Here is a 17,570-nt window from a genome sequence, read left to right as displayed (position 1 = left end):
ATAATAAAGAGACAACCACACAAGAACACATAAACACAAGAGTTTGCCCCGGGAAAACCCACATGGGGAAAAACCCAACGACCTTTTCAATAGATAAATTCTTCATTTCAACAAGGATACATCCTAGTCATATACAAGGTCAAACTGACCATCAAAGAAACATGGTCAAACTGGTCCAACCCTCCTAGTCAAGTTAGTTAGCCCAAGAAACTCACTCTGATTTGCTCAACTAAGACAAAATTTCTTCCTCCTTCATCCATAAAATTTAGTCTTGAAACACAGAAGCTAGACCTTTTTGCCCTTGAATCTTACCTCAAAATTCACTTTACAACAGAGATAGATAATGTGTCATCTCAAAAATTTGGTTTGCATTTGAGCTAGAGATTTGACCTTGAACTTTTCCTTCTTCCTTGCCTTCTTTGCATGCCCAAACAGAAGATTATGCCTTAGAATATTAGCTCATCCTTGCCTCAGAAGTCCGAAATACTTGCACAAAATGGAATTGTGTTGGGGTGAGGTTGAATGCCTCATATATATAGTAAATTGACTATCTGAATGGGTGCGTCTTACATTGGGGCCAACTTAATCACTAAAAGGGGTCGACTTGACTAGGAGGCTGACTTGGCTTCTTTTGGAGCCAATTTTTTTTTTTTTTAAACAAATTTTCTTCTTTTGAAAAGAGCATGAAGAACATGATTTACAATATTTTTCTTTTCACTCAAGCATGAATAACATGCTTTACAAATAATTATTATGACCAACCATAGTTACAAAATTCAACAAAAATAACTAGTCACTACAACAATTAATGGTCTACTGGATTCATGGGACCCAATGGCATCAGGTATATGTGCTAGAAAGGAAGTCCCAAAGTTTGAAGAACTATGGATTGCATGTACTGAAGAAGAATCAAGGCTGATATAAAAAGGAAAGATTCAAAGATCTAATGAAGGTGACTCTCAAGCTTATGCAACACATTTCAGTAAGGTTGGAGGAAGAAAGAAGTTTGGGTTCCAAAGAATAAACGAAGGTAGAAGACCTGCTCCTCAAGGGAAGAATAATATTCCAAAGGTTAAATGCTTCATTGTCACAAATTCGGTCATTATAAAAGAAATTGTCCTGAAAGATTTAATGATAGGAAAAAAAATAGCATGTTACCATGACAAACATGGATGAACTTCCAAAGAAACCTAAGAATGAATATTCAAGTACTGACAACTTCTTCTATTTTTTGCTCTTGTAGGTTCTATTGCAGATAGCAATGATTTGTGGCTAGTAGATAGTGGTGCCTCAAGGCACATGACGGGAGATCATGACAACCTCACAAGCCTAATGGAAAGGAGATTATCTCAAAAGGTAGAACTTGGAGACAACAACAATTATGCAATAAAAAGCATTGGGAAGACTTCTATTGAGCTAGAATCAGGTGAAAATGTTCATCTTAGCAACATCCTATATGTACTAGGTTTGAAAAATAATTTGGCTTCCATTTCATGTATGGAATATAAGGGAGATAGAGTAGTATTTGTTGATGGAAAAGTTATTATATGGCCCAAAGGCTCTAGCATAGATTCTACTAGAGTGATTGGAGTTTGTGAAGGAAGGTTGTATAGAGCTTTGAAATAACCTGCTCAAACACTTGTACATAATGATATTAATCCACGTGAGATTTGGCATAGAAGATATGCTCACCTTCACTATAGAGCTTTGCCAACCTTAAAACAGATAGTTGCAGGCATTCTAAATTTACAAGTAGAGCATGAATGAGTATGTAAAGGTTGTGGGCTTGCGAAGAATGTCAAGAAGCCTTTTCCAAGCGGCGAAAGTAGAGCCAAGGAGATTTTGGACCTAGTCCATTCTAATGTACGTGGTCCAATGCCAGTGAAATATCTTGGAGGCTCTTTGTACTATGTAACCTATATTGATGATTTATCTCACAAGGTGTGGATTTATTTCATGATTACGAAAGATGAAGTCTTTGACAATTTTCAGGAATTTAAGGCTAAAGTAGAAAACTTGAAGGGAAAGAAAATCAAGATCCTAAGATCTGATAATGGAGGAGAATATACCTCCAAGGAGTTCATTTCCTTTTGTAAAGAAGATGGGATTAAGAGGGAGTTGATAGTCCCTTACAATCCACAACAAAATGGAGTTGTTGAAAGAAAGAATAGAACCATCGAAGAATATGTTAAGGCAATGATGCATGATCAAGACCTTCCTATGTTTCTATGGAGTGAAACATCTATGACAATTATTTACATTCAAAATAGAAGTCCTCGTCGAATTTTGGAAGACAAGACTCCTGAAGAAGCATTCACTGGACAAAAACCTCAAGTTGGTCATTTGATAATATTTGGTTGTCCTATTTATATCCATGTACCTAAAGATAAGAGAAGGAAGCTAGAGCCTTTAGGAAATAAAGGAATATTTGTTGGATATAGTGAGTCAAAGGCCTATAGAATTTATGTTCCATGTCAAAAACAGGTTGAAGTTAGCAGGGATGTGACCCTTAATGAGAATTTTTCTTTTTGGAAATATAAAGAAGTTCCCATGGACTCTGATTAGGACGAACAACATGAAGCCCCCAAGGAAGAAGGACCAGGTCTTCCAAAACATCTTGTAGATCAACAAGAAGAGCCAGAAGGGCCTAGTGATCTAGTCAACCCAGTTGTTGTTCCTAAAATCAAGAAAAGGCCAGCATAGCTTAGATCCACTTCGTAGGAAGTAGAAGGACATGAAACACCATGTGAAACCCTTAGGGAAAGCAAGAGACTAAAGAGGTATTCTGGTTATGCAACATTGATGGCTAATCTTATTGATTTTGAACCTTCCATGTATGAAGAAGCAACTAGCTAGCAAGTTTGGAAGGATGTGATGTTGGAAGAATACCAAAAGATTATGAAGAATGATGTATGGGAGATTGCACCGAGACCTACAAGAAAATCAATCGTAATCTCCAAATGGGTATACGAGATCAAGCATGCAATGGATGTCAGTATTGACAAGTACAAGGCAAGATTTGTGGCAAGAGGGTTCTCCTAGAAAGAGGGAGAAGACTGTGATGAGACCTTTGCTCTAGTTGCCAGGTACACCACCATTGGATATATTATTTCTATCGATTCCTCTATGGGTTGGAATTTACATCAAATGGATGTAAATGTTACTTTTCTTAATGGTGTGATTGAGGAAGAAGTGTACATAAAACAACCTCAAGGTTTTGAGTTCCATGGAAGAGAGTCTCACGTTTGTAGATTGAAGAAAGCCTTGTATGGAGCAAGCACCTAAAGCTTAGTATTATCAAATTAACATCTACCTGACAAGAATTGGCTTATCCAAAAGTGGTGTTGATCCAAACCTGTGCATCGAGGTTGAGAAGAATGAACCTGTGATTCTATTATTATATGTTCATAAATTAATTTTGACAGGTGTGGAACATCTCAATATTCGAGGTAAGAGGGAGTTGGCTTATGAATTTGATATGAAGGATCTTGGGTTGATGCACTACTATTTGGGGTTAGAATTATGGCAGAAGCCTAGTGAAATCTTTCTTGGTCAAGGAAAGTTTTTTATAAAGATGTTGCAGAAGTTTGGGATGATGGATTTGTAAATTGATGGCAACTCCCATGGTGAAAAAAATCTGAAAAAGTTGAGAGACTTTGAGTCAAATTAGTAGAGCCATCCATGTAATGGAAGCAGATTGGCTCACTGATGCATTTGGTTAATACCAAGCTAGACATTTTCTTTGCAGTGGACACTTTGAGCCAGTTCCAGGTGGAATCGAGACGCGATCATTGGATTGCAGCAAAGCATATATTGATATATTTGTGTGGTACAATTGACTATGGTTTGAGATGTCTCAAATGATGATATACAACTGCAGGGTTATATAGATGCAGAATTGCCAGGGAGTGTTGAAGACAAAAACAATACATCCAGAGGTTGCTTCAGTTTGGGCTTTGCTATGATTTCGTGGATGAGCAGGAAGAAAACATCTGTTGCACTCAATATTGCCGAGGTAGAATATATTATATCTATTTTAGTGAGTTGTGAAGCAATGTGGCTTCAAAAGTTACTCGTGGGACTATTTGATCATGTGCTAGAACCGAGTGTGATATATTGTGATACTCAAAGTTATGTGAAGTTGACAGAGAATCCAAATTTCCATGACAGGTCGAAAGCACATCGAGAACAAGTACCACTTCATTCGTGACATGGCGCAGAAGGGGGTGCAACGAAGCTCCAGTATGTCTCCACTGATTAGAAGATTGTTGATATTGTTACAAAGCCTTTGTTTAGAGTGAAGTTTATATACTTCACGAACAAGCTTGGACTTGTTGAGAATGCCTCTCTCATTAAGAGGGAGTGTTGATGAGATAACATAGTGGATTAACATTCCCCTTTGTCTTATATGACTAGAATTAGGCAAAATGGTCCTGTAGAGAATAGTTATTCTTCCTGTGTCGAGTATATTTCCCAGAATTAGGAAGAATGGTCCTAGATGCCCAGAATTACTCTAATAGAGTTTCACCTTTCAGCGTCAAGATCATTTAGCATAAGGCCCAGAATTAATTAGATAGAGTGTGGCCTTTGGAGATTCATCATGTGTCAAACATTAACTAGAATGATGGTGAACCAAGACTAGTTTGTATACCATGTGTCAGATAGACCAAAATTATGGTGACTAGTTGATGCTAATGATGTATAGCGTGTCAGTACTAACCAGAATTATGGTGAGGACACACCATGTGTCAGAGGTACCAACTAGAATTATGGTAGTCTGTTGATGTTGTTGATCTGCCATGTGTCAAAGTTATTTGGCCAGAATTATGTTAGTTGAATGAGGTAGATATTATGATGATTTGTTATAACCTTTCCTTAGAGAAATTTGTCAACATGAAGAACATTTGTATAGTCATTATGAATACCCCACTAGATAAGAGGGAGTGTTGATTTTTTGTAGCTATGGTTGGGATTCGTAATTTATATTTTAGCCCTTGTAATGTATAATGAATTTGTAAGACATGTTCTTCTTCTCATTGTCATTGATTAGTTCTTGAAAGAATTATTATAAGACATGTTCTTCATATTGGATTTAAAAGGGAAATTTTTGAAATTTGAATTTTAAATTTTTGGCTCCAAACTAGTCAAGTCGGCCCTAGTGAAGAGACACACCCATTTGCGAAGGAAAAACACTATATAAAGAGCATTCAACCTCCTCAACAAGGCACCATTCGACCTCACACAAGAAAGACAATTTCTAAGCATCCAAGCGAAGAAGGACAAATTCATCTCTAGCATCTATCTTTCTCTCTTGAACTTGCACGTGTGAATTTTTGGGCAGTTTATGCGGAGCATATTCTGGGTAGGCTGAGTTTCTAGGCATATTCTCGAAGGCCAAAATTCAGCCTAGGCGGAGTAGATAGGAGAGAAGATTGAAGGGAAAAAGTTTGACTTGACTTGACTTGAATAGAGGGTTGCTTCTCTAGGTTTGACCATTAGCTTGTTGGTTGTTTGACCTCATAGTTGACTAGCAGCATTAGATGTATCTCTTGTTGAACTAAAAATTTAAGGAAAAGGTTGTTGGGTTTTTCCCCAAGTGGGTTTTCCTAGGGTAAATCTTATGTTCTCTTTGTGCATTGTGATCTTTACTATTCTTATGCTTTATGGTTGAATTTCTAAAGTGTAATTGCATAATGATAAACTAGGATTGTTAAAAAAAGATCTATATCATTAGAAATAATTTTAGGTATTTCATAAATTTGTGCTTGTATCTATTGCACTTGAAAAAACAACAATATCCAAAGAGTCCTTCGTTGCAATCAACACTAGGGTGAGCTCATCAACCATTTTCTTTGTTTCTTCAAATGCACTATAAGGCCTCTCCCTTTTTTTATCACAATGCCTATGACCTTCATCAAATGCAAGTATTCTTCTTTCATGTTTTCTAATTCATTCTTCACATCTTGCAATTATGCAACAACTGCTACATGCCTCCCTTTTGCAACTTCCAGTTGTGTCTTCCAAGCAACACTTCATCGGTCACACCTTTCTCCATCTCCTCAACTCTCAACCTTGCAAGTTCAAAGTCTTGTGTTGCTTGTTGTTTTGTAGTCTTTGCTCTCTCCAAATTTGGTATTAAATCGTCTATGAGCTTCTTTGTACTATCAGCTGAGAATTTTGGACCTTAATAACAATCTCTTCAATTTCAAGTTGTCTAGTGGCACCCATATCTATAATATTGTGGTTGATAGTTTCAACACCATCAAATGGATTAAGGATAGAGCCTGGATCAATATCTATATTTCAAGATCCACTAATCATTACCTCCTTCAAAGACACATTTTCAAACTCTTTGCTTGCATTAGATGGAAATATAGAGCTTGTTTCTAATACTTCCAAAGTATTCCCTTCCTATTATGAAGAAACAACACGCACTAATGACAATCCAACATCTACTTCATTCATGGTGTTTTCTTGATAAGGTAAAGAAGAAGGTATAGTGGTCTCAACCCCTTCCATATCCATTTCTATCGAAGATATTTCGTGTTTAGTTTAAGGAGCAGGACCACCAATATCATTTAAATTATTAGTTGTCCTCAGGATTAAACTGACTTTGATTCCAATTTGATCTTCCATCGCTAATTTCTTGTTGGGCGATGTTATAGGTTGGGGTTGCTACTCAAACATTACAAAGCCACCAGTGATATCCACCAATAGGCATTGTGCCAATTCTACCAAAGCACCCTCTGGAATGGTTTGCAACTCTTTTGGTTGAGATTGGATTAGGTTACATTCTTCTACAGAAGGCCCCCCAAGTTGATTGCCAATGATAGGCATCAACTCCTTGCTACTGGGATATGTTGGGATCAAACTAGAAGACAACCATGTTGTTAGGATATTCCGACACATAGGAAATAGTTAAGTATAACTTAGTCTAGTATAGAGTTAGGTAAAGTGTGTTTCTTTACTATGTACATTTTGTAACTTACAATCCGACGGTCACGATATGTAGTGATCCGACGGTTCATTCTCTCCTCGGTATTACCGACACTTGATCCGTGGCTTAACACCTAATTGGTCCATGATCTCTATTTAAAGAGCATGGAGGGTCATTTGTAGGTTAACCCATCCATGAGAGAAGCTTATGTAAATTTTCATTCTTTTATTAATAAATTTCCTGAAGTGGCCGCGTTGGCTCAGGCCATGGACTGTTTCCCTCTTTGAGGGTTTTAACCATGTCAAAAACACTGGTGTATTGATCTATGATCTGTGTGTGAGCGGTGTCCTTTGGTGTTCTATCTGAGGAACTTACCCTGTAAATTCCTACATGGTATCAGAGCTATTTGAGGGCTGCGTCTGTTGGTGATCCAAATCTGAAGCCGGTAGAACTGCATCTGACTGTCGTTTCCTAGATCTGTTGTTTCTGACTACTTTCGGGCCAAGAGGACTGCTCTATTGTGTTGGGAGCATCTGTTCCAGTGAGGAACCCCTTTTGTTTCATGCGAAAAGGTTTTCGGTAGCCCTAGCTGCGTCATTTTTAAGATCTGGAGGTATACAGTGTTTATTTGCACTTTACGGTTATTTTCTCTCTGTTTATTTCGGTTTCGGTTTATTTAGCCTTTTTTATTACCGGATATATACCTTTCATTTCTGTGTATTCTCTTTGCCCCGCGACTCTGTGCGATCTGGGCAAATCAGAAACAGAAAGGAAGGATTTTTCTCATGCGTATGCTCTTTTCCGCTGCGCCTTAGTGTGATCTCGAAAAACCAGAAACATTGAGGAAAATATTTAGTTTCCGGCTAAAGTTAACTTCGAGACGCAAGGTTTTTTTTTTTTTTTTTTTTTTTTTTTGTCCGTGTTGGGTTTTGTGTTTTTTGTTTTGTAGGGAAAAAGAGCTTTCTCAAAGCAAGCACGCAACCCAAAGCTTCAACCCCCCCTCCTCTCTCTCTCTCTCAAACTTTTTGTATAGCTCACTTGGTCCAAAGCTAATTTATGAGCGTAGAGGTCTTGAGTTCAAGTCTCCTTTTTGTGGGGCCGGATTTTTCATTTCCGCACATTCCCGCACTTCGTCGGCATATTCATCAAATTTTCTTCAAAAAGCCATAACTTCTTCATCCGGAAGCCATTTTCAGAACCGTTTTTTTTGAAACAGCCTAATTTTTCGAGATATTTCCATTGGAACACTTAGTTTCAGCATATATAGCTTCAGTTTCTGTTAAAATGGAAAGTCCATGCCAAGTTATTCTTAACAGCACCAACTACTTCCAATGGTGGTCCTACATTGTGGATTTACATAGAAGTAAAGGTCTCTACAGAATAGCCTCAGGCCAAGAAACCAAACCGAAAGATGAAGATAAGGCAGCTAAATGGGAAAATAGGCAAGATCAAGCACGTGGGTTGATAGGGATGTCTATTTCTCCAGATCTTAGATTCCATATTGTAGAACTTAATACTCCTGATGAAGCATCGAAACAGATTACTAAAGTTTTTGGAATAAAAAATGAACTTAGAGCCCATCAACTTGAAAATGAATTGCTTACATTGGACCCCAATAATTTTTCTTGCATTGAAGATTTTTTGTCCAAGTTCAAGACCCTTAGACTTCTCTTGGAAGGTGTTAAGGTTAATAAAGAAGATAGTAACCTTATCTATTCCATTCTTACTAAGTTGGGACCAGCCTACTCTGTGTTTGTTTCCACCTTCCATTCTACAAGAGAAGCCTTCATTTCTCAAGGACAAGACTACAAGTCCCCTTCCTTTGATTCTTTTTGTGATTCTTTAATAAGAGAGCAAGAAAAACTCTTACACCTTGGTCTTCTTAATCTCGGAAACTCTTCTAAGAAAGCATTAGCCGCCCAGCAGCAACCAATCCAAAGAATCCTAAGAAGTTGTATCCTAAAAGGAATGGTCCTAAACCAAACAAGGGTCCTAAGCAATTTCATCCTCAAAATGAAAAATCATTTCAACAAAATGATAAGACAAATAAAAACAAAGGGAAGAAGACTGATAGACATTGCAACTTTTGTAATCGAGATGGCCACTTAGAATCCAAATGCTTTAAGAAGATGGAAGCCTTGGAAGCAGCAATGAAGAAGCATAACATCCATTTGGAGCACTCTTCAACTTCAACTTCATCTTCAAGAATGGCACTTTCTGCATGTGGTTGTCAAGCATCTCGGTCTGGCTATGCACTAAATGTATCTTCTTATTCTCATTCTCATGAGTGGCTCATTGATTCTGGAGCTTCTTATCACATGGCCAAAAACAAAGCCATGTTTTCTTCTTTAAATGATTGTAACACCAAAAATATATATGTTGGTGATGATAGATCTCTTAGTGTTGTAGGGACTGGAACTGTTCATATAGACAATGGTCAGTTTAATGATGTATTATGTGTTCCAACCTTTTCCTGCAACCTTCTATCTGTATATCAGATAACTCATTCAGGTGAAGGTAAAATCGTTGAATTTTCACCTCATGATGTTGTAATTAAGGACTTAAGAGATCCTAGACAGATTTTAGCTACTAGCATTACTGATGATTCTACAAGGTTGTATAAGTTTCACAACTTTGGGTCATCAAATCTTCCCTCGGTATTTGGTGCTCATAATGATGAAGTGAGCAAACTTTGGCATGAGCGATTTGGTCACTTAAACTATCGCTCTCTTCAGAATTTATGTAAAGAAAATATGGTGACAGGTCTTCCAATGGTATCTTGCAGAGATGGTGTTTGTTCCGGATGTGTACTCGGAAAACATCATCGGAACAGTTTTGAAAAACGTGCCTCTTGGCACACCTCAGCGCCTTTACAGCTTGTGCATAGTGATTTATGTGGTCCACTTCCAGTTGTTTCATTCTCTGGCTACAAGTATTTCTTAACTTTCATTGATGATTTCTCCAGACGCACTTAGGTATACTTCTTAAAACTCAAGAGTGAAGTATTTAACATGTTATTGGCCTTTAAGGCCTTTGTTGAAAAACAATCTGGACATAAAATCCTTAAGCTAAGATCTGATAATGGCGGAGAATATGTTAACAACAAATTCATCAACTTTTGCACTGAGAATGGAATTCAAATGCAACATATTGTTCTATATACTCCACAACAAAATGGTGTAGCTGAAAGGAAGAATCGCACCTTAAAGGAAATGGCTAATTGTATGCTTCAATCTAAAGGACTTAGTCTTAATTATTGGGCAGAAGCAATTAACTGTGCAAATTACATAATAAATCGCACTCCTACTAAGGTTTTAAAGAATATCACTCCAGAAGAAGCATGGAGATCAATTAAACCAGATGTAAGTCACTTTTGTGTTTTTGGAAGTGAAGCATGGGCCCATATTCCAGATGAGAAACATAAAGCTTTAGAACCTAAGAGTGAAAAATGTATTTTTGTTGGATATTCTGAAGATGTCAAAAGATATAGACTTATTCCACTTAAGTCCAAAAATGTTATCATTAGAAGAGATGTAAAGTTTGCTGAAAATATATCGGCCTACGAGCCTAGTTCGGCGGATGTGCCACCTCTCCCTATCTCTTCTACTTTTGAAAATATTTCTTCTTCAGATGATGAAAGCGAGGATGAAAATCCTACCCCACCTTCTCAGGATCCTCCTTCAGCTCCTCAGCTTCCAAAATGGGTCCGTGCTACTCGGGATGCAGCAGGTGATCTTGCCGGCGATCCTACAGATCAACGACGTACACGTTCTCAGTTTGATAGAGCCTCTTCTTTACTGGCTCAAGCTTCAGTAAATTATGATCCTGACACCTTTGCAGAAGCTTCAGGCCATTCAGATTGGGAAGCAGCTATGAATGAAGAATATCATTCATTATTGGCAAATGATACATGGGATCTTGTTCCTCTACCAAAGGGACGAAAACTTGTTAGATGCAAATGGGTTTACAGAACCAAGTATGGACCAGATGGGAAAGTTGATAAACGTAAAGCTCGTCTTGTTGCTAAGGGTTTTTCACAAGTTGAAGGCATTGACTACACTGAAACCTTCTCCCCTGTTGCCAAAATGAACTCTATCCGCCTTGTTCTTTCCCTTGCTGCCTCTTTCAAATGGGAAGTCCATCAGATGGATGTTAAATCTACCTTCTTGCATGGGGACTTGCATGAAGAAATCTATATGGAACAACCTATTGGCTTTATACAAACAGACTCCAGCCTTGTATGTCGGCTTAAGAAATCCCTTTATGGTCTCAAGCAAGCTCCTCGAGCTTGGTATGCCAAAATGGATAACTTTCATGTAGAAAATGGCTTTTCTAGGTGTCATTCTGACAATACTGTCTACACCAAGAAAGTGGGCAAGTCTCTTATCATTCTTGTTCTTTATGTTGATGATCTTATCCTGACTGGTAGTGATCCCAACCTTATAAACCATGTGAAGTCTAGCCTTAAAAGGAAGTTTGAAATGACAGACTTAGAACACTTACATTATTTTCTTGGTCTTCAAGTCTTGCAATCCAAGGAAGGTATTTCCCTTTCCCAGTCCAAGTATGCCTGTGATATTCTACGCCATTTTCACATGGAAGACTGTAAGCCAACCCCTTCTCCCTTTTAGTCTGGAGTCAAACTTTTAGTCACTTGTACTTCTCCTGAAGTTGATGCTACCTTATACCGTCAACTTGTAGGAAAACTTTTGTATCTAACCCATACTCGACCTGACCTTTCCTTTGTTGTTGGCCTTGTTACTCGGTTTATGCAAAACCCACATGAAAGTCATTGGAAAGCAGCTAAAAGAATACTTCGTTATGTTCGAGGTACAGTTCAGTTTGGGATTCATTACAGTGCCAAAGCATCTCCTCTATTGGTTGGTTTCACTGATTCTGATTGGGCTGGTGACCCTAATGATCGAAAGTCTACTGCAGGTTATGTGTTCACTCTTGGTTCAGGACCTATACATGGGCTTGCAAGAAACAAGGTGCCATTTCTCTTTCTTCAGCAGAAGCAGAGTATCATGGTGCTGTAGAAGCTAGTAAGGAAGCCTTGTGGCTTCGTCAGATCATGTCAGAGTTTGGCTTTCAGCAGCAACATCCGACTACACTTTGGTGTGATAATCAAAGTTCCATTCAACTATGCAAAGATCCATTCCAACATCAGCGTGGCAAACACATTGAACTGCACATGCACTTCATCAGAAAGCTCATCCACGACCATGTTCTTGAAGTGCAATATTGTTCAACAGATGATCAAGTTGCAAACATATTTACAAAGGCTCTCACAGAGGCGAAGTTCACTAAACTTCGATTTATGGTTGGAGTTCAGGAAGTTGTCACTAAGGGGGGATAGGCTCTAGTGCCTCCTTCCTTCTCCTATTGTGTCATACTTGTAAATCCTTCAATCCTATCCCAAGTTGTTCTTAAGGGGGGATGTTAGGATATTCCGACACATAGGAAATAGTTAAGTATAACTTGGTCTAGTATAGAGTTAGGTAAAGTGTGTTTCTTTACTATGTACATTTTGTAACTTACAATCCGACGGTCACGATATCTAGTGATCCGACGGTTCATTCTCTCCTCGGTATTACCGACACTTGATCCATGGCTTAACACCCGATTGGTCCATGATCTCTATTTAAAGAGCATGGAGGGTCATTTGTAGGTTAACCCGTCCATGAGAGAAGCTTATGTAAAATTTCATTCTTTTATTAATAAATTGCCTGAAGTGGCCGCGTTGGCTCAGGCCGTGGACTGTTTCCCTCTTTGAGGGTTTTAACCACGTCAAAAATACTGGTGTATTGATTTGTGATCTGTGTGTGAGCGATGTCCTTTGGTGTTCTGTCTGAGGACTTACCCTGTAAATTCCTACACATGTGATTGCTTGTTGTTCAGATGTTTTGGCACCTATCTATTCAATTTTGGCCTCCCTTGCTTGATTATGTGGGCACCCATTCAACCTTTGTTAGAAGGTGCTATTAATGTAAAATAATTTGGGTGTGCCTTCACCCATGCTCTAGCCTGTTCTTTCCTTTTTGTGAAGTTCTTCTTATGATCTTCGAATTTTTGCCAAAACTCTACGTACTCCTTTCCCAATGGGGCGTAATCCTTTCTCAATGGGGAAACTAATTCCTGCTACGATATTTTTCAAATAAACGCTCTAGGCTAGTAGGAGAGCCAACTTTGATACCATTGTAGTAGTATCCCATAGGGGAAATTTACCCTCAGTGTTTGAAAGAGCACACAATGAGATTTGTATTCTAACTAGTAGCACAATATTCCTTCAATTTATGCAAAGAGAGATAGTATTGAATGCTCAAAAAATGTAAACAAGTATTTGATTCCACCAACAACTCATACAAATAAAACCAATTCAATAGTAGTGTACAATTCAATGATCCTTCCAATAACACATTGTAATTCAATTTCACAAATTAGTACTAATTGTATCAATAGTATTTGTTGTCCCTATGCTACTGGTCTAACCCTACAGTCAGTTGTGGTCCTAATCCCTTGATCACTTAGCTACCTTGGATTAGGATCTTGTTATTTATGTTATTCCTCATGGCCTTTGTTATTTCTATTATCAACACTTCGACCTTTGTTGCCATAGGAAATCTATATAGACTTTTAGTTTCTTCGTGGCCCTAAATACTCTTTTGCTACTTCAAAACGAGGGTTCCCACTTCGCTGCTACAAGGAATGGGTCCCATCACTACCTTGTTGCCTTAGTTGTACTAATCCGTTGACTCACGCAGCGAATTCCAACCTACTGTCACCCTCGACTCAATACCAGGTTGCTAGTAATCTCTCATAAGATTTCATTACCACAATTGTCACCTCAAAAAATGATGTTATCACAATTGACACTTCCACTGTCATCAACAATGTAATATCCCTAGAGAATTTTTCCCCTAAGGGTTGCAAGGACACAAGATAAATTGTACCAGTTTCATTGTATTTCTTTCAATTCCATATAGAGATTATATAGAATGTACAATGTAATCAAGCAGTAGATTTCACAATTTGCCAATAACTCACATTAAATTTCAAATTTACAACTACTCCTAGTGTTATTACACCAGTAGACCTAGTTCAAGGGCCTATGCTACACCCCAAATCTTCTTCACTGCCTTAGGATTGGTACACTATCCAAACAAGGCCTCATGAAGAAGGTTGCAACTTCCCTCATATTTTGCAACTACAGTTGGACTCTTCATAACCCTCATTGCCATAGAGGGGTAACTCGTTGTCCAATTTTGCCTTCAAAACCCTTGTGCTATCAAATATCAATGCTTGGAAAGGGGCCATTATAATAGATGGTGGACTTAAGAGGTGAAATGTTGCTCCTTAAGGTTGGTCCATAGAACTAATTGGGCCTCAAGAACCATGTTATCATAGAATTGTTCTACTGTCTTCAAGGCCCTATGCTAATATAGACAAGCCCTAGAGGGTTCCCTTGTCACAGGAGAAGACTTGGAATTAACTCGTTGCTCCGAAAATTGCCTCGGGCCACCTTGCTACCCTAGATATTACCCACAAAAACCTCAAAGTAGTTGAAATATGCCACAAAGTTCTTCTCAAGCCAAATAATCCCACATAAATCTCCCCTTGATTTCCAAAAACCAGATGAAAGTAAGGAGATTATGCCAAACAGAATAGAGAAAGGGATTGGCTAGGGTGGAATCTTTCACCACTGAAACCAATCAAAAGAAAAAAGGGTCTTAAAACCCTTGAAGCCTTAGTTCACAAAACAAAGATATCCAAAAACCATAATGGGAAAAATGATTCTCCTCTTTCTTATTTATAGATTTCCCTTTGGGGCTCTGTTCCTCAATTTAATTGAGGGGCTAACAAGTTTCCCTCCACTTAGCCCAAATTTTGTCTTCTGCCACAAGTTTTCCTCCAATCAACCCAATGTTACCCTCAAAACATTGAATAATGGGTTTCCCCTGTTATAATTGACTATAGCCTACGGGGTTTGATAGGCTAATTTGTCTTCCCTTGGGAAATTAATTAGAAGAGGACAATACAAACATAACTTTAAATGGACCAAACAAAGCCTCAAAGAGACCTTGGTGCCGCAAATTAAGCCTTAGGAGTGAGTTTGCTTACCTCAACAATGACCTCAAGGTTGGGAAGCTATTATAACAAATTCTTCAGGGGTAGCCCACATCCATAGTGGGGATTGCATCAAACCCTCACTACCTCAAAGTAATGCCTAGGAGTTTGTGCAATCCTAAAATTTGCCTTATAAGCTCCATGTTGCCACATAAGGTGTCTTAAGGGTAGGTTGTTGCCTCAGTTAATGGCTCATGGATGTTTCGCTATAGGATATTTTCTACCAAGGGTGGCCTCAGAGATTGTCACTGCCGAAGACAAAGCCTTAGACATCCACGTTGTCACAAATTCTACCTTCTAAGCCCACGCTACCATAGGAAATGTCGTGAACAAAAGCCACTGCTTTAGATACTTCCCTTCCAATATACATGTTTAGTCGAACTCTACAAATCAATTTATGTTTTGTAACACTTGCTAGAATATAGTTTTTATATTGCACCATCAGTGTTGACCTCTTAAGTCTTTTTGTTGGAATGCATATTAAATTCATAATCCTTTTTCTTTTTACCATCTAGTGGAACAAAATGATTATTGACACTAAAAGCCAAATCAATCAAGAGAATTCTATACAATTAAACTAAAGCAAATTGATAATGAGTTACACCCACTCTAATACTGCACTCCAGAGATTTATACAATAATGGCCACTAAATCTTTTAATTAGGTGAATTTTAGTTCAATTAATTTGTTCATATTCTTTCCTAAAACATCCAATCTCCTTGAAACCTTAACATATCTTTGTTTACGAAACAAAATTTGTAAAAGGCTTGTTATACGTATTAGCTGGTGAAATAATCAAGGTTGTTAGGTCAATCGCTGTGGTTTTAAGTACTTGGTATTGGTGGCCTATGGTATTAAGCCCATAATGCCAATGGTATTAAACATGTGGTATTACATTTAGTTAAATTCCTTGAAAGACTTGGGGATTCTCCATTGTGAAGTGCCATAGTTGAGTGAAAGGCTCACCTGGCCAAGGCCAGGGTGTTTGGCCAGCGTGGCTACATTAAAGCCAAGAATATTGGCTACTTTTAAGCCATATGATAATAGATTTATTATTGTCTAGTTTTTCCCCGATTAAAATTTTCTAAGATAAATCATGCGTACATGGTTTATGTGTGTTGCTTTATAAATATTTTTCTTCTCACATATTTTTAATTATTAACAATGCATCCCTGAAATCTTCAGGAAAAATTACCTTATGAAAACTGGGTATTAGTTCAGTAAGAGAATTCTATTAAATTTTAGCATAGACAAATCAAACCAACTAAAAATCACCCACCTAAAGGGACTCCCAAGTGTCATTACCTTAAAGATGCAAACTAAGCAATGTATTAATGGCTTAGCATGGATAACAAAGGATATAGAAAGAGAGAAAGAAGAAAGAAATTATTTTAACGTCCATGAGGCTAAAGATAACCTATGGGACAGATTGCTTCTTCATCTGCTTAATGTATTTGGCCCTTTTTTTGTGAATCTTCAAAATAATTTCTCCCAGCTTTTTGACAAACCCCTCGCTAAATAGATTATCCCAAGCGCTTGCTGCCAACATATCTGCATAACTTTCCCTGTTGTCTTTGAAGGTCTCACATTCTAAAATGAAATGTTTTTCTGTTTCCACTTTTCTGGAAGAACAAAAAAAGCATACTCTTTCCTCCCACAAAAATATATAGGTGTGCATGCACATCCCATTAGTACATCTCATTATCTTTGGAAAAATCTCCGATACCTACCACATGAATAAGGAAGTACACCCTGTATCAGAACACCCTCCTTGCAGTGGTACTCAGTGCCCTCTAATGATGCAATAGATACCTACCACATAAATGAGGAAGTAAGGCCTGTATCCGACCGCTCTCCTTAGAGTGGTACTCAGTCCCCTCTAGTGATGCAACAGGAGAAGAGTTATGTAGGTCAATATGGTGTCATCCTTGAGCATCCATTATCAGCTTTGAACAAGTTCAACATTTTTTCCTCTACTCTGAAATAACAGGGAGCATGCTGTATTTTACAGTTCGATGTGTTTAGAAAATTGAATCCAAGTACTTGAAGCTGATCTTATATGCAAGAGGATAGTCCATTAGTACATTGACTGCAGCAAATATTACACTAAGGAAATTTTCCCCCTCAGGATTTTGCTTCTATATGATGTTTTTACGAAAATGCAACATAGATCACATCACAGAAATATAGATGATCTATTTACAAGAGTGTGAAAGTACTGATGTGCTTATGTTCATGATGAGATGCTTTCTGCTAATTGAGTTGTACTAAGATCAAATCGTGTAGACCTTCAGGTCTGATTTTAGTCTGAAATGTTAGTTTTAACAATGTATAATCTTTACTTCAAAAACTAAGATATTAACATGAGACCTCACCGGCAAGAATAGACGCACGGTTTACTTCTATTGGTATGGCTGCAACAACATTCAACCAGTGTATATGTTGTGGCCCACGGATTACCTATCTAATGGAGAAACAGAATAAGAGTAATGACAAAGCAAGCAAT

The 17,570-nt window shown here is 38.0% G+C and overlaps 1 pseudogene; it reads right to left on the bottom strand.

The window, feature by feature from the left end:
• The window catches only part of LOC149238665 (protein WEAK CHLOROPLAST MOVEMENT UNDER BLUE LIGHT 1-like), a 46,388-nt pseudogene that overhangs the window by 27,707 nt on the left and 1,111 nt on the right, over window positions 1–17,570 (bottom strand).

Source organism: Pinus tabuliformis, chromosome 8, assembly GCF_031772625.1.
Source record: "Pinus tabuliformis cultivar Carrire ecotype Pingquan chromosome 8, CPIR1, whole genome shotgun sequence".
NCBI classification, from domain to species: domain Eukaryota; kingdom Viridiplantae; phylum Streptophyta; class Pinopsida; order Pinales; family Pinaceae; genus Pinus; species Pinus tabuliformis.
The sequence above is the reverse complement of the archived record's forward strand: the minus strand, read 5'-3'. Positions and strand labels throughout refer to the sequence as shown.